Genomic DNA, 18,695 nt, shown 5'->3' on the forward strand with positions numbered 1-18,695 from the left:
AACTTTTCTAACCTTAGGAAGGAACTAGACATCCAGATTCAGGAAGCTCAGAAAATTTCAAATAAAGAGAGCCCAAGGAAACCTATACTAAGACATATTATAGTTAAAATGTCAAAAATTAAACACAAAGAGATTGCTAAAAGCACAAGAAGAAAACAATTTGTTACATACAAGGGAATCCCCATAAGACTAGCAGAAGGTGTTCTCTTGTGGTGCTGCAGCAGGTTAAAGCTCCAGTGTTGTCACTGCAGCAGCTGTGGTCATTGCTGTTGTGCAGGTTCTATTTCTGGCCTAGGAACTTATGCATGCCACAGGCATGACCAAAAAAAAGGAATAAGAAGACAAAGATTTTTCAAGAGAAACTTTGCAGGCCAAAAGGGAGTGACATGATATATTTAAAGTTCTGAAAGAAAAAACTTCCAACCAAGTATCATTCAGAAACAAGAACGAGAGAAAGTGTTCTCTAGACAAAAACAAAAGGAGATTACTAAACTGGCCTTACAAGAAATGTGAAAGGAAGTTCTTTAAGCCGGAAAGGGTGCTAATTAGTAACAAGAACACATAAGAAAGAATAAATCTCCCTGGAAAGGTAAATACATAGAAAAGATAGTGGGTTAATCACTTTTAAATCTAGTCTGAAGGTTAACATTTATAAATACTGAGATAGACCATAAACATCCAAAATTCTAGGTCCTCTTAATCAGAATTCTTGACATCAGTAGATAAACATTCCTACATAGAAATAATGTCTGTGCTTAATAAAGCTGGATTTCCCCACTCAGATGGGTCCTGGGATCTGCACACACCACTTGGCCAATTCTTTTGTAAAGGTGCTTTTGAGTTTGAGATTTTTTTTCCTTTTTTCATTTTTTTTTAGGGCTGGACCTGCAGCATATGGAAATTCCTAGGCTAGGGGTGAAATCAGAGCTGCAGCTGCAAATGTAGCTACAACCTATGCCACATTTGTGATCTACACCACAGCTTGTGGCAACACTGGATCCTTAACCCACTGAGCAAGGCTAAAGATCAATCAAACCTGTGTCCTCATGGATACTAATAGAATCCTTAACCTGCTAAGCCACAATAGGAACTCATGAGTTTGAGATATTTGATAAAACATCTGACCATAAATGCTTATTGCTTTTGGAAAATATTTTTTATGAATTATCTTTAAGTTACAGCATTTTGCAGAATATTTAGTCCACATACGGTGAACAATTCAGTGTCAGCGAAACAGTTATATTAGAGCTTTAAAAATTATCAGTATATATACCAAACTTGATTGCTGGTAAACTGGATTTATTTTAATTAATGCCTGAACTCCACAGATGCCCAAACACCTCAATTTATCCAATAATTTCTTCTTAAATCAAACTTTTGAAAAAAATAATTAGAGGTGCTAACGAGTAGCAAAACCGACTGTGAACAGAATTGGCTTTTTTTTTTGGTCCAGTGAAGGAAAGTAATTAGCAGGAAATGGCCAACAGATGAGATGCAGAAAGACAAAGCTGGGAACAGGAAGACACTCTCACTGAGGACGAAAGACACTGGGAACATTGCAAATTGATTTCATTACAAATCCCAGCAATTGCCATTAAGAGCTTCCTGGGACAGGTAGTTAAAGTAGGTCACACATATAAAATGAAAATGCCTTGTTTGATACAATTGGAAGAACTGAAAACCATACAGAGTTTTATGAGTCAGTCTCTTGCTAATCAATGAACACCTTTGAATTGAATTTAAAGCTTTTCCAACTCCTTGAACTTGTTATTTAATGCAGAGGTGATTAAAAATCTCTGGGACTCTCACAGGCTGTCGACAGAGAGGCCTCATTTCCACATCTCAGCCAGACACAAATAAACAAGACATCTGTGTCCAAAAGTTTGACTTTCACTCTCTGTATTGGATGAAGCTGAGAGTAAATCCTCCTTCAGAAGAGGCTGACCTCAGAAGACTCTGGAACATGTGGATTCTGGGAAAGACTAACAGGATTTATATGTTCTGATAGGAAAGGGCCACTCAGCACCTGGTGATAACACTGCATTCAATCAAGGGAAATTAAATCCTAACAGGATTAAAGGAGTCAGCAGTTAATACATAGGAGCAAGATTTTCCCCAAGCCGACATGCACATTGAAAGCCTATCTTATATGGGAGAGACTGCTAAGAACATGACACAATGCATTAAGGAAGTAGGCAGCTTAAAATATGGGCAGAACTTCCAGCATTTCATTCTCATATGGCAACACAGATTAGGTATGAATCTCCTAAGATTTATTGCCCTGTTTTCTAGCAGGGAATGCAAAAACATGCATTAATGTAACACTGTGGAACCAACCCAAATAAAATTATATATCAAGTTTGTTGTGTGACTATCACACATGGACATACACACACTAAAACAATAAAAGGGATGTACCAAAATATAAAATATGAAAATCATGAGGACATTTTATTACCCCACATCAAGGCTTTTTAGTATTTATTGTTGTGCCTCAGAAATCTAGCTGCTCCCTTGCAGTGTATCTGTCCTTCTCAATTTCCAATTTTTCTAAAATTCAAAGGAGATGTCCACAGCTTATGCAAATCAAGGATCAACACTTCCCAACCAGCGGTTATCAGAGACTTGCCTTTTTCCCCAAAGCTCTCTCTATCCCTGAGAAGAAATATATCTTTATAGGCATTGCCACTTGATTGTCTTCCTTTATGTCATAAATGCAATGTTAGACAAAGGACCTTGCTTCTTTGTGGTTGCTTCTTTCTCCTTGTAAAAATTGATGCAAGGCAATTAGATGCTCCAGCTGTCAGGGGACCATTGACTAAAACTGCCCACCTTGGCTAGATATGATAATAGCCCCTTGAATGTGTTGTGTCACAACAGGAGGCCCTGCTAAAGAACATGGCGCTACCCTGAAGAATAACCAGGAGGATTTGGGAGGGACCAGTAGGAGGGAAATGACCAACCTCCCAGGATCCTTGGCACTGGAATCCATCTTGGCTGAGAGCCACATGTACCACTGAAAAGTATCTTGAGTCAGACCAAGTATGGACTGAACAAGATGATTGGCCAGAGACCACCCATAAACTAACCCATTTCCTATGATTGCAAGCCATGTGGCAGAGCAGTTCTCCTGGGTTCTCTTACCCTGCTGCTCTCCATCCAGACACCCCTTCCCAATAAAGTCTTTTGCTTTGTCAGCAGGTGTGTCTCCTTGGATAATTCATTTCTGAGTGTTAGACAAGAGCCCATTCTCGAGCCTTGGAAGGGGTCCCCCCTTCCTGCAAAACAACTATCGAAAAGCAAGCTGAGGTTGGTGAAGACTCAGGTTGAGGACAAGCTGTCCTTCAAAAAGTTCATGGCTCGGGTGAAACTTTCTGAGGATGATGATTCCCTGTCAGTTTCTCTGGAGGCAAGTTTTGCTCATATCCTCTATTTTTCAGGGTCCAGGAAGAAAATTGACCTTTGTGGCAGGTTAATTGCATTATTGGCCCCACTAATTCCTCCTGTCTGACTCTTATTATATTATATGACTTATTTTGGCCAAGGGGATGTTAGCAAACTTCATGCAAGAAGAGGTTCCAAAAATGCTGGTGGATGTGAACAGGTCCAGGCAAGCCTACTGGAGGATGAAAGATGAGAGATGTGTAGAGTAGAGCTAAAGCAACCCATCCAAGCCCATCCTCAGTCACCCAGTAGTCAGTGACACCCACCTGCGTGATGAGCCCACCCAAGACCAGAAGACATCTTTTGCAACCCACAAGCATGAAGCCTTTGTTTCCCTATGGATAATCTCATGAGCCTAGACCTTCAGAATTATCCTCGAATGATCTTTCCAATAGGAGGAAATACCTTCCTGGTGAGAGGGAGGAGGAGGGGACATCTTTCAAAGGCTGCTCTAGTTACCCCTGGGCCTTTTCCTGGTTAAATTGCTAAATGCAATAAAGAATAAATGTGATTAAGTAATTAAGTATTCGCTCTGCTTATATCAGTCTGCATTAGGGCCAATTACTAAATGAGATTTGATAGGGCCATTTTCGTTTCTCTGTGGGTGTAGCCATTTAAAAAAAAAGAGAAACAAGAGACAGAGAAGGAGGGACAGGAAGAGAGAGAGTTTGAAAGTGAGAAAGAGGCAAAAGAAACAGAGAAGAGAATACACTTAACAAACACTACACTGTGGTGTAATAAATAATGCTCTTTAGAATTATTTTTATCCTACCTGCCTCCCTAAAATGATATAGGAGGGACTCAAGTTGGATTAGAAGCATTCTTGGCACTTGCTGTTCCGAATGTATTTTCCACCCTGAAGTTACTGTGCCCTAAGCCAGGAGCAATTACTTTTCAAGTGGAGACACTGTCACCACCTTTCAATGTGTCATTGTCCTGTATTTCATCAGAGCTACTTGAGCCAGCTAGAGGTTCACATACCAAACATTACCAAATAAATAGAGAATTGGAATTCTTTCCATCTGTGAATCAAGGAAATTGCAAAACTTAGCTCTGACTAAAGAGGCACTCCCCCTCCTTCTGAGAAAAGCATGGATTCCCAGTTTCCTTGTGTGTAAAGCCTCATTTTAATGATTGTCTTTTCTTTTTATGATTCTTATAAAATGTTGGCAGTTCAAATATCTGCTTCGCAAAAATGTTTTCCATCTTTTTAACTAAGGTTCTTTCTATTCAGAAACAATGGATTAACCATTTTCCAATGGACTTCTTTTTCTTGCCAGAAATCATGATGAGCAGTCAGTTGTCCAAAGCTTGATGTACTAGGTCTACAGAAGATCAACTGTGCCCCTGTGAACAATCTGTATGGACCGATGGTTTCTCAGCCAGGTGTTTTTCAGGTATGTGGTTACCTAAGTGTTTATATACAGAACTGCTTGCATTCATTTTGCCCACAGAAAATTCAAATGACTCTTCAGTAATTTACTTGTCTAGAAATGCTATGTGTTTTTTAACTCACCTCCATCTTGACCCAAGCAAGTGTGGCTTCAAGGTTTTTTTTTTCTTTTAATATGTATTTAAAGTGTACAATGATATCACATATGTGGAATCTAAAAAAAGGATGCAAATGAACTTATTTGAAGAACAGAAACAGACTCACACACTTTGAAAACAAACTTATGATTACCAAAGGGGGCAGGTATGGGGGAGAATGGACTGGGGGTTTTGGACTGGCATATGCACACTGTGGTATACGGAATGATTGGTCAATGGGGACCTGCTGTATAGCACAGGGAACTCTACCCAGGATTCTGTGATAATCTATATAGGAGGAGAATCTGATAAAAAGAAATGGTTGTATGCATATGTATATCTGAATCACTTTGTTATACAGTAGAAATTATCACAACACTGTAAATCAACTATATTTCAATAAAACTTTAAAAAATGAAAAAAAGTACAACTTGATTTGATGTACATATACACATTGTGAAATAATCACCACAATCAAGCTAATTAATATACTATCACTTCACATAGTTCATAGTTACCTTTTTTTTTTTTTGTATGTGTTGTGGTGAGAACACTTAGGAATAACCCTCCTTGCAAATTTCAAGTATACAGTACAGTATCGTTACCTAGAGTCACCACACTGTACATTTGAGTTCTTGAACTTGCAGAACTGAAACTTAACCAACCCCTGTGCATTTCCCAATTCCTCTACCCCTTAGTAACCAGTGTTCTAGTTTCTGTTTTTAGGAATTTGACTATATTAGATTTCTTTTTTTTTTCTTTTAAAAAAATTATTGGAGTATAGTTGACTTACAGTGGTATATTAGTTTCAGGTTTACAGCAAAGTGAATCAATTATAAACATAAATATATCCATTTGCCCCATACAGTTATTACAAAATAGAGTAGATTTTCCTGTGCTATCCAGTAGGTTCTCAGTAATCATTTATTTTATTTTATTTTTTAAAAATTTATTGAAGTATAGTTGATTTTGTATTAGATTTCACATGTAAGTGAGATTGTACAGTATTTGTCCTTCTGTATCCAGCTTGTTTCAGTTAGCACAGTGTCCTCCAGATCCATCCATGTTTTTGCAAATGGCAAAATGCCCTTTTTTTTTTTAAGGCTAAATAATATTTCATTGTTCATATATATCACATTTTCTTTATCCATTTCTCCCTCAATAGACATTAGGTTTTTTCCATATCTTGGGTTTTGTGAATAATGCTGCAGTCAACATAGGAGTGTGGGTATTTCTGCCAGATTCTGATTTCAGTTTCTTCGGATATATACCTAGAAGTATATATACTTTGCAGGGTCTTATGATAGCTCTATTTTTAGTTTTTTTGAGGAATTTCTGTACTATTTTCCATAATGGCTATAGCAATTTACATTTCCACTAACAGAGTACTATAGTTCCCTTTCTTCACATCCTGGTCAACATTTGTCATCTTTTTTTTTTTTTTTAATAATAGCCATCCTAACAGGTGATATCCCACTGTGCTTTGATATGCATTTCATTGATGATGAGTGATGTTGAGCACCTTTTCATATACCTGTCGACCATTTGCATGTTTTCTTTGGAAAGTGTCTATTCATGTCCTTTGTCCATTTTTAAGTCAGGTTATTTGGTTTTTTTTGCTGTTGGTTTGAATGAGTTCCTTATATATATTGGGAATGAACCCCTTATCAGATATATGGTTGGCCAGTATTTTCTCCTATTCTGTAGGTTGCCTTTTCATTTCATTGATTGTTTCCTTTACTGTGCAGAAGATTTTTTGTTTTAGTTTAATGGTGTCCCACTTGTTTACTTTTGCTTTTGTTTCATGTGCTTTTGGTGTCATATCTGAAAATTTGTTGCTAAGACCAATGTCAAAGAGCAATCTCCTCAAGGGTATTTTTGGACATTTTGGACACTAAAAAGGATCTTAACTTTCCCCAAGAATGCCAAACTCCTAGTGGGTCTCAAATTTAAAACTGGATTCAATGCATCATTTTCCATGAAATTGTAATAGCTTCAAAGAAATTACAATTCTATCTCCTTTGTGGATTTTAGCTGGGGTGCAGTGTGCACAATTCAATACACAAAAGAGAGAATTATTGAGCCACACGTACATTCTGTTGTGTCAGTTAGAAAAACATAACTGACCTACTTTACACACACACACACACACACACACACACACACTACTTAATCTATTTAAAAATATGTTCCTAGCCTCTAAATTCTTCAGACCTTAGGGAAATAAATCCAAGGTCAGAGCTATATAATTGCAGCGATCCAACTGTGTCCTATTAACCCAATCACTTCATGAGCTAATTCAGGGGCCATGTGGCTTCACAACCTCAGTGTGTTTAAGATTCATAATTAAATTTGAAAAATGAAAGCTCATCTTGCCTGCTTTGTTTAAGTATCCATGAAGCGTGTGGCTATCACACAGAATCTTATGGATAGGATCTATCTTTCTTAAATCTAGCCTTTTCTTTCCGTTATGATGCCAGTTTACTGGATGTGGCACTACTTTCTAGAAAAAAATCCCAGCTTGAAACTCAAGAGATTCAAAAACAAATTCTGAGCATACGCTTGAGGAAGTTCTATGAATTTCTCTGTGTTCCTGGAAAAAATAAATCTCAAAAATACAGAAAATTTCTATCTATGAATATCTGTGATTTAAAGATGCCCACCAGGGAACTCTGTTCCTGAGTCTGGTAGGAGAACACCAGCCCAGGTCCTCTGAGAAACTTACCAAGAAAGGATTAAACACAAAGGCTTTTTTAAAGGAGGGAAACAGCTGTGAGAAAAAATGAGGAGGGAGCTGAGAAGAGCTCAGAGAGCTGTCAGACAATGATGCACATCTGACCTGGAGAGAAAGAGTGAATAAAAAGTGGGATGAAAACTTCTGAGACTACTTTTCTGCCTAAGTTTCAGCAAGGCCATCTGGGTATTTCTGAGCCAAAGCAAGTCATCACTGGAGGAGGAGTCTTGTGTCTCCCAGGAAGACCCTGCCTTAGTATGAGCTGTGATTGGCTGGGAGCAGCCCTGAGAGGAGTGGCCTTATTTCTGACTCAGTGATGGAATATAGAACTAATTGTCTGGGATCCTGGGATTTCAACCTTATGCCACAAATATCTTCACTTGTCAAAAACAAGAAGCAGAATAATATAGATGACATTTATAGAAGATAATTTCTTTTTTAGCTTGCTACTACAAAATGCTGTGTAACAAACAACCCCAATGTCTGTGTATTGCCTATTGGCATGCCTTGTAACTTTTTGTTGAAGGATGCACCTATGAAAGTAACTTAGATAATGAGAACTGAAGTAAGTAGGCATTTAGGGTGAGGTTTTAGGTCAGCCTGGCTAAGAATTGGGCTATGCTTAATGTTTGCCCTAGCTATAAGTATTAAAGATTTTAAGTTTGTCACACCCATGGCCTTGTTTTTTTCTCCCTTGTTGACTTTGGGATTCCCCAAGTATTCCTCTTCAGAGAGAGGTTGTGCCAGCTCTTTCAGCTGTGGTTGACTGTTGTTCTGGAGCCATGTTGATGTGATTGTGAAGGGTAACAGAGGGGAAGTATTCCATAATATTATAATTAAATCTCAGTCTTTTAGCAGGCTTATATCTCTGGGCTGTGACCTTCACAAGTGTTTCTCCAGTGGAATAGCTTCCTCTCTCTCTCTCTCCTTCCCTCCCTCCCTCTCTCTTCCTGCCACCTAGTCCCTTAATTGGCTACAGCATTCCCAGTTGATTTCTTTGAAGCTTGGTCTCCTGTTGACTAGGTTTCTCCCTTTTAGGTGAGGAAGGTAGAAGGGACTGGGGTGGGTGAACCCCCCATCTCCCAGGTGGGAAAATACTTTGGCTAATACTTCCAATAGAGAGGGTTCTGGGCATATTTCAAAATGATTATTCTTCTTCCAGCCAGACCCATGAGGGGACCTGTCTTAGATCCTCCCTGTGACAGCCTAGTGGAGCTCCTAGAGGTAAATCCTACAAAAATTCAGGGCCCCTAACATTGGAGGCTCCATAGTCTCTGACTCTTAAACTAGTCCACACTCAGCCTCCTGGAATTCATGAAAATGAACCTCGAACATGTCCTACCATCATACAGCTCCAGTGGCTTCACTGCAGGTAGCAGATCTTGGCTGTAACGCTGGGTTTGACCATCTCTTCAGATTTTTGGATGGAGGTTTATCCTGAAACCTCTGTTCTCTAATGGGTCCAGGAAAAGTCATTACTTTTCAGTTTGTGTAGCTTTGTCTTCTCAGAATGGAAATGATACTTTCCAAGCTCTTTACATAGAGGAGTGAAAACCAGTGTGTTCTTAAAGCAGTTTTACTTACAGTGAAGTGATAGTGAAGTCAGTATTTTTCACCTTTTATTTGAAATCATCATAGGTTAATGAGAGTTTGAATAAGTGCCTTTCAACCAGTTTCCCCTCATGGTAAGCTCTGTTTAACTATAGTACAATAAGAAAGCCAGAAAGCTGGCATTGCTTAATCAGGTTTCACCTGTTTTACATGAATTCATGTGCTTGTAGTTCCATGAAATCAGATTAATGTTTAGGAAAAATTGCATTAATGTATAATTTTCATACACTTATGTCTATATATAGATAGGTTCATATATATATATATATATATATATATATATATTTATAACACATAATAATAGCCACTATTATGATTAATACTGAAACACTAGGGCCTTTCCCATTTAAACTAGGAACAAAAGGAGGACAATTGCAATCACCACTATTCTTTATAATTGTTCTGAAAATATAAGCAATAGAAATACTGGAGGCAGGATGAAAATAATTATTATCATTTGCACATTATATGATTATCATTCAAAAAATCTTAAGAAAAATAATGACAATTAGAATTAGGGGAAGAATTCAGTACTGTGGCCAATCACAAAATAAATAATCAAAGATAGTTTTCTTGTGTAATAATAATAATCCTTTAAAAATTGTAATAGAAAAATTATTACATTTAAAATAATAATATTTTAAGAACCAATGGTATTTCACAAATATAAAATAATAAAAGTATCATAATAAATGTACAGGCATTATATGAGAATATTAAAATCTATACAAGGACCCAGAAAAAGACTTGAGTAAATTGAGAACTATATCATATGTGGATATAGATATAATTCTGGAAATAAGTCAATTTTCCTAAAGTAAACCAATACATTCAATTCAATTTACAAAGAAAAACAAGTATAATTTTTTTCTTTTTTAGGGTAACAAAATTTTTCTAATATTTATTTAGAAAAAATAAGTATGCAAAAGTGGTTAGAAAAAACCCTGACAGTAGAAAAAGTGTAAAGAATTTGGTTTACCAAATGCTAAAATATGTTGCATGACATCGCAAAAGATGACAGAGTAGAAAGCTTCAGGAATTGGTCCCTTCATCAAAATAACCATTGAGCTGGCAAGAACTATTAGAATCAAGCATTTGGGAACTCTGGCCTCTAGTCATATAGGCATAGTGCCTGAGAGAGTCCTTGAAGAGAGAGAATGATAAATTTCAATAGATTTTAGGGTTTTGCACAGCAACTACAACCTCCATCTCCTAGCCCTGTGGAAACAGCCGTGGGGTCTCCATCTGGGATCCTGGTGTAGCTTGCTGGTGCCAGAATGAGGAATAAAGACCTTGTTCGCTAAAAGTTGAAAGTGTGTGTTTATCTGCCTTGTGGATCACTGGGGCCAGCTAAAACCTATCTGTTGTTTAAAACTCACGAGGCTAAAGTGGCTCCCAGGCAGCATCTGTCGAAGGTACTAAGACAGACAGAACACCTACTCTTCCCTCTGTCTCTCTCTTGGTTTCTCTTATTGTATTTAGGCACTCAAGGAAATTCTTTAAGGTTACTGGTTCAGCATGAGATAACTGAACAAATATTTGAGTGTCCACACAGACACATGCACATTTAGATGGGGAATTGGAGGAGAGTTGGTGGCACAGCAGGTTAGGGATCTGGAGTTGTCACTGCTGTGGCGCAGGTTGCCATTGTGGCGCAGATTGGATCTCTGGCCCAGGAACTTCTGTATGCTGCAGGGGCCAACAAACAAACAAACAAAGAATATATATGTGTTTACAAAATTGTGTACAGAATGAAGGGAAACCAACAAGGAAGCCCCCCTATGAAGCTGGCAGTAGTGAGGGTTCTTTATCACTTCTGGGGGGAATGGACTGACTGAGAAAACAGCAGCTAGCACCCGGGTACTGTAGCTGTCAGTGGAGAATCTTAACTCACCTGCAAAAACCTGGCAAGAGGGAGCCGAACCCCACTTTCCCAAGTCCTGTTGGTGTTGCCCAGATGAATCCAACAGGAAGTTGGGGGAGGGGGCAAGGAGCTTGGTGATTGGTCCATAGAGTTAAGTTTCCTTTGCCCCAAGCAGAAAATGGCCAGAGAACAACCAGCATATGGATAGTAGAGTTTCTCAAAAAAAAAAAAAAAAAAAAGAAAGAAAGAAAAAAAAGAAAAACTCATTTATTTAGATCATGTCCTTTTTTTAAAAAAATGCAGTGCAAACCTAGGAGTTCCCTTGTTGCACACGGGGCTAAGGGTCCAGTGTTGTCACTGCAGCAGCTTGGGTTGCTGCTATGGCATGGGTTCAATCCCTGACCTGGGGATCTCCCACATGCCTTGAGTGCAGCCACAAAAAATACATACCTATTGTGCTGTTATTGTTTAATGTTCATTAAACACTTCTAGCTCATTAAGCATTCATTAATTAGGGCCTCATTCTGCAAGCTCCTTTTTCTAGCTATGAAAATCAGCAGTTTTTTTCTTAGCTGCTTTTGAAGATGTTTAAACCAATGTTTAACCCTAGAGGGTTAGGTAAAACTCTGAAAAAAAATATCAACAATCAGCTGCAAGAAGAGAACACAAAATTTCCTGAAGCATCTATAATTATATTAGGAATTTACAGAGAAGATGCTCTCAGTTAGCTCCACACCTGTATTTAGGAGCTAAAATACCTGGTTGTATCTTGTTCAGTACCAGCTATTGATTTAGAAATTCATAGAACTATTTATTCTCCTGCTCAATAGAAAAGATCGCTTACCATAGCAACCCCTGCATTAGCATTCAGGTTCCTGGTTACAAAGCACCTTCCTAAGGAGGATGTACATCAATGTCCAAAGTGAGCCCAATTTTTAAAATGTAATTTTAAGGAGGGGAGGCTTTTATATTAAAATGCCTAACAAAGAGGACAACCCAAGTTGGAGACCAGCAATTGTTTAAGGCTTTTATGCAATTACTGAAGTCTGCATCTTTTTCCTGATCCCAGGCATTCTGTTCTACTTGCCCTTTGATAAGCCAAAATGGGTGAGAAATAATAAAATATTATGCATAGCCCACCACCAGCATACAAATTTGCTGCTCTCTGTGGGGAATTTCAACTTCGGTCAGCTTCACCCGACTGTTCTTAGAATTATCTTTCTTTTGTGAGAGTAAGGCAAATTTCTGGTCCTGCCACTCAAAATCTCAAAGTGAAAATATTTAGGCAAATTTTCAAGTGAGTTTCCCTGATGTCAATCAATTGTCTGAAACACTAGTGATTGTTTTTACCTCGTATTGTGAAGGGAGGTGGCATTTTAATTAGGAAAGAAAAAAAAAATGACTTGTGCTCATAAGTGATAGTCACAGTTTTTGACACTGAGCTCAAAATGAATAGAGCCTGGGAAGTCGTGATTTGTGTAGCAAGTATCAGGGCATCCAAGATCTTTTTTTTTCTTTTTCTTGTTTTCTTTTCTGAGTTTCTCTAGTTAGAAGGGCTATTTCACAGAATTGTTACAACACTAGTTAAGGCCAAAGACAATACCTGAAATTATTAACAACCCTGGAATTGTTAGTGACTTGGATGTTGGGTTCCAGCTCTAGGACAATTTTTACCCAAGGGAGACAATGGTTGAATAGAAAATGAAATGTGGGGGTTCAGAGGACCTGGCAGATTATAGGGGAGGGGTCAGGAGAGAGGGAGCAGGGGAGCCCTAGTTAAAATCCAGGGAAGCATGTTGGAGGAAGAGGGACTGGAGAATGGGATTGAATTTTGGGTCCAGGTAGAAGCTCTTTTGTCTGCTCTGTGTCTGGAGCCCTGTGTGGGCCCCATGAAGCCCCTAGAAGCTTGAGATAGAATGGTGCCTGATTAAAGCTGGGGCAGATGTGCTGGGCTCCCACATACATTTTTATCCTGGGATCTTCCCTCTGAACTGCTATGGGCTTTGCTTTCAAATTATACTCCCCTCCTCCAGCCTTGGTGAAAAATGAGAATCTGGATCCTTGACAGATACACCATGGTGTTACTTTTCCGAGACTTGGCTTAACCATAGGGATTTTCACCTTCCCAGGTGACCTCAGCATCTGTTGCACTGTCTTTGAAAATCAGAAAGGTTCATCTGGGGGGATAAGGTGAGATGAGTTATCACAATGGATAAATTAGGAGTTTAGGATTAACCTATACACACTACTATATATAAAATAGATAACCTACTGTATAGCACGGGAAACTATACTCAATATTTTGTAATAACCTATAAGGGAAAAGAGTTTGAAAAAGAATATATATATTCTGTAATATATAATATACATATATTCTTTTATACATGTATAACATTATATGTATACTCTGAAACTAACATAACATTGTAAATCAACTATCCTTTAACAAAAACAAACAAATGGACTTAATCAGCCCTTCTACAGTTGTCAGAGTGTTGTGGAATCCAATGATAAATCAGGCAGTTAATGGGTGATTTGAATATTAGAATTGCTTGAAATACTATTGTTGAATGTTTTCAGCTGTCTTCATTGTTAGAGAATTATTACTTACCAGCTTATTTAGACCAGTGGTTCTCAAACTCTTGTGACCATTAGTAGCACTTGGAGAGCTAGTAATCCTGAAGATTCAGGAGCTCCATCCCTGGTGACTGGGTCCAGGGTGGGACCTGAGAATGTGCATTCTAATAAGGTCTTGGGTGATGATGCCATCGTGCTGATGCTGACTGAGGGCCACAGCTTGAATAACACTGAGGCAGTCATATGCGAAGCAGTGGTTGGGTAGTTGAGCCCAGGAGTCTGTTGTAAGAAGACTCCAAGTGATACTGATGCTCCCTTAGGTCAGAAAAGAACTGTTTTAAACTACTTGTTTTCAACCTTAGCTAGACACTGGACCCACCAGATGAATTGCTTAAATAATATCAATACCTCTTACCCAGCTGATTCTATTGAAATTGGACTAGAAAACAGTCTGACATGGGGATTAGTCTAAACTGCCCAGATTTTGAAATGTGCATCCAAGGTTGAAAACTATTCCTTACCCGTACTTTCATTTCTGTGTTGCACAAAACTAGAGTATGTGCAATTTGTACTTTTCAGTGTGTTGATAGGGCAGGAAAAGAGACGGATAAAAAGTCTAGCATCTGAAAGGAAATAAGCTTTTCTAGTCTTGTGCGAAGTCAATCCCAGCTTACCTTACATACTGTAGAGAATGTGAGTAATGAAGGGCTTGATTCAAAAGTTCTGGGAATGAGTCAACTGGAAGAGGTAGAAATTTGGGCAAAAGAGCAAGTTCTATAAATCTGGAGAAGTGAAACCCATTTAGTTACCTCCAAAGGACCAAATGTGCTATTTAAAATGCTCCAATAGAGCATTCAATTTCACAGCTGTCTGTAGCTTTGAGGCCAAATTCTCATTCCCTAAAGTTAGGAAACAGAAGTAGGAGTGCTAGCAAAAGCCACATGTACTACTGAGATTATAATTAAACCCAAAGACTTCAAGGACTCCTGTCCAGTCCTCCTAAATGCATTATTCCTTGCCAGCAGATGCAGGCAGACTTCTCTTGACCTTCATCACATTTGAAGCAGATCTCTAAGTTTGGATATCATCAATATAAAAGGTTGTTAAAATTTTCAATTCCGGAGAATAGATTCTTCCAAAGGGAACCCACAACCTTTTATTATTTCTGCAAGATCTTAAACATTTTTTGTTTGTTTTTATTAAATGGTCTCTTATTGAATTTGAATTTGTTAAACAAAAGAATAAGATTCTTTCCATTTGAGAAATCCAGCTTGAGGTTTAGGCAATGTATTGTGCCAAGTCAGATCACTAGGCGGAGAATCAGAAACACAGGCTCCAGTGAACATTGGGGTGCACGTATCTTTTTTAATTATAGTTTTCTACAGATAGATGCCCAGGAGTGGGATTGCTGGATCATATGGTAGATCAATTTTAGCTTTTTGAAGAATGCTTATACTGTTTTCTATAGTGCTTACACCAACTTACATATAACCAAGATGTGGAAGCAACCTAAATGTCTGTTGACAGAGAAATGGATAAAGAAAATGTGGTATAGGAGTTTCCATCGTGGCTCAGTGGAAATAAATCTGACTAGTATCCATGAGGATGCAGGTTTGGTCCCTGGTCTTGCTCAGTGGGTTAAGGATTTGGCGGTGCTGTGAGCTGTGGTGTAGGTCACAGACACTGCTTGGATCTGGCGTGGCCGTGGCTGTGGTGTAGGCCGGCAGCTGTAGCTCCGATCCGACCCCTAGCCTGGGAACCTCCATATGCTGTGGGTGCAGCCCTTTAAAAAAAAAAAAAAAGACAAAAAAAGAAAATGTGGTGTGTATATATATATATATATATATACATAATATAATGTTACTTAGCCATAAATATGAATGAAATAATGCCATTTGCAGCAAGATGGATGGACCCAGAGATGATCATACTAAGTGAATCAAATCAGATAAAGACAAACATATGATATCACGTACATATGGAATGTAAAAAAAAAAATAGACAAGTGAACTTATTTTTAGAGCAGAAACAGACTCACAGACTTTGAAAACAAACTTATGGTTACCAAAGGGGATAGTGGTTGGGGGGAGGGATGGACTGGGGGTTTGGGGTTAGCATATGCACACTGTGGTATATGGAATAATTGGCCAGTGGGAACCTGCTGTGTAGCACAGGGATTCTACCCAATATTCTGTGATAATCTATATGGAAAAACAATCTGAAAAAGAATGGATATGTATATATGTATAGCTGAGTCACTTTGTTGTACAGTAGAAATTACCACAACATTGTAAATAAACTACAATAAAACTTAAAAATAAAAAAGAAACACAGTTTCCTCCTTTGGACCTTATCATGTGACCTTAAGACTATTCTGAACTGTCATATGGCAATAACTTCTGTTCCCTTTTGATTTTAATAATGGAAACACATCTTAGTAAAAGATGGGAATCTGGAGAGTTCTTTGTGATCACAGTCAACTGAAAATCTATGGTGTTAATTTTCAAACTTTAAATCACTGAGTAGATCTTTGCCTCTTTGCAATGACACAGCTTCAGTGCTGGCTCCTCCCTCCTGCCTTTCCTTTCCTGCTGTGTAATGGCTGTTGTTTTTCATTGATATAAATTAAGAGACTGGAAAAAGCAAGTCATAGCCTCCAATTCATTCCTCTTATGGTGATAGAAAATAAACTGTTTTCCCTATAATCTGCTTCCAAATTACTCTCACCAGCTGTGAATCTCCGGTTCATAGAGAGTTATCAGTTGAAACTTCTTTCCTCTGTTGATTTGTACTTAGCCATCTTTTGGAAAGAAAGTTCCATTCACTTTTTTGGGTCCAGGAAAACATAAGCTATTTCAATGCCTATTTCTGTTTCATCCTGACTGGAATGAGGTGAGGGGGGCGGAATTAAGCTTCTCAAATTTGCTGGTAAATGGATAAATATTCCAAAGACCCTTGTTTGTGTCTCTTGAGTAGATTCTTCTCTGTCAACAGTTACAAATACCTTCCTCGTGCTTTGCCAACCATTGTACCCATGTCAAAGTTGAGAATAAATTAATATGAAAGGATGCCAAAACTGAAATCATTGCAGACAAGAGTTCCAGCCATACCTGGCATTAATAATGGACATTGATAGCAACAAGATTAGTAATAAGTGGTTATGGAGATAAAGTTGTCTGTTTTGCCTAAAAATGCACCAAGGGAAGAATAGAAAGTGGGAGAAAGATATAGTTCTGGAATTTCAGAACTTTGGGCTTGAGTTTTGGTCATCAATTAAGTAACTATGAAAACTTGGAACAATTCCTATTCCTCAGTTGCTCCAGGTGTGAAATGGGCCGAGACGAGTGCTTCTTGAACTTTCATGTGTATTTAAAGCCCCTGAGATATTGGTAAGATGCAGACTTGGATTCAGTTAGTCTGGGTTGGGGTCTGAGATCCTGCACTTCTAGTGTGATGCTGATACTGTGAAATCTGAGGTCACACTATGAGTAGCAAGGACACAGGTGATTCTCCCCAAGTTACCTTCCAGGTCTGAAAGTAAGTAAATAAATGATGATAGAAAGAAGAAAAGAAAGAAAGAAAGAAAGAAAGAAAGAAAGAAAGAAAGAAAGAAAGAAAGAAAGAAAGAAAGAAAAGAAAATGAAAGGAAGAAAGAAGAAGGAAAGAAAGAAAGAAGGAAGGAAAGAAGGGAGAGAGGAAAGAAAGAAAGAAACTTTTAAGCCATTTAAAAGGACTCTATGAAGTGTAATGCTGAAGTTCAAATTCCATAATATCACCATATCAGTGTGGTTTGGCACCTGATGGATTCTCTGTAATTTCATACCCTTATTGCAAGAAAAACGTCAATCCCAGAAGTAAGAGCTTTGGAGTAATGCTCTTCCTATATTCCCCCAAATAGTATATTCTGCCTATAAGACATCTTGGAATCCTCCTACAAAACAACCCAGAAGAAACTTAGTATTGCAAGCTTACTGATACGGTATATCAGCCAGGGAATTATGCTTTTAGGTTTTTTGCTAAATTTATGGTACATAAACAGTGGATTTCATTAATGTCTTAATTGCCAAACCAGTTATTTTCTTTTAAACTGCTTGTATTGGAATATGGGTTTCTAATTTTCATCTTGAGACCAACTGAATCTGTATTCCAGGCAGTGGCGCAGAATATTAAAGTTTACTGGCATGCTGCTAATAAGAAATGCTCATATGAAATTCTAACCCGAGCTACGTGGACAAATCAAGAAACCTCCATAGTGTGCCTGACATGTGTGAGTTGATTTTCACATGCTCATAAAATTAGCAAATATGATGGTGGAAGAAAAGCACGGATATGAATTTGGCTTTCCACTGTTTTATTTTTAACTGGATAGTTTTACAAGGTTTCCAAGCGTTCCGGTTTTCACTCAGAAATGTGGGCCCTTGTGACAAGAGGGAGCCTGCTGGCAGAAACAGCAAAAGCAAGCTGCCAGCTCTCCTGAGGAAGTCATTTCCAGATTTCATTCCCTGAAGACTAACATCTGCAGAGAAGTCAATGATACAGCTTCCTTGCAGTGTGTGCATGGGACACACTCACTTTGATGAGATGGGAAGAGGTGAACAGAGGCAGCCCAGCTTCTGTCAGAACAGGGAATAGGAAAGTACCAAAGAGAGCTTCATTTGCAATGAACATTAATACCTTCCTGTTAGGTGCCAGAAAAGTTTTTTTTGCTTAGAATATAAACTTATTGAAGATATTAAAATAGAAAAAAACTTTATTTCTTACCTAAACTCCCTGGGCAAGATATAAAAATTTCTTTGTTGTCTTGAAACACATCAGAATCCTCTAAAATTTGAGCTCACATAAATCTTTATATGGTGCCAAGTTAATGGCAAAAGCAATTTACTTGAAATCAGAAAGTACAGATTTTAAACCTGACTTTGAATCACTCAGACTCTC

The 18,695-nt window shown here is 38.2% G+C and overlaps 1 long non-coding RNA gene across 2 annotated transcripts in view; it reads left to right on the forward strand.

Moving 5' to 3' along the window:
- Positions 1–18,695, forward strand: part of LOC110257461 — a 331,523-nt gene that overhangs the window by 176,890 nt on the left and 135,938 nt on the right. The window contains exons 1-2 of one of the 2 annotated variants that reach the window (XR_002340075.1): positions 4,446–4,554; positions 4,725–4,841. This is a non-coding gene — a long non-coding RNA (uncharacterized LOC110257461). Of the gene's footprint in view, positions 1–4,445; positions 4,555–4,724; positions 4,842–18,695 lie in introns of those variants that run through there. The other variant, XR_002340074.1, reaches the window with a different exon arrangement.

This window comes from Sus scrofa, chromosome 17 (genome assembly GCF_000003025.6).
Source record: "Sus scrofa isolate TJ Tabasco breed Duroc chromosome 17, Sscrofa11.1, whole genome shotgun sequence".
In the NCBI taxonomy this organism is placed as follows: Eukaryota; Metazoa; Chordata; class Mammalia; order Artiodactyla; family Suidae; genus Sus; species Sus scrofa.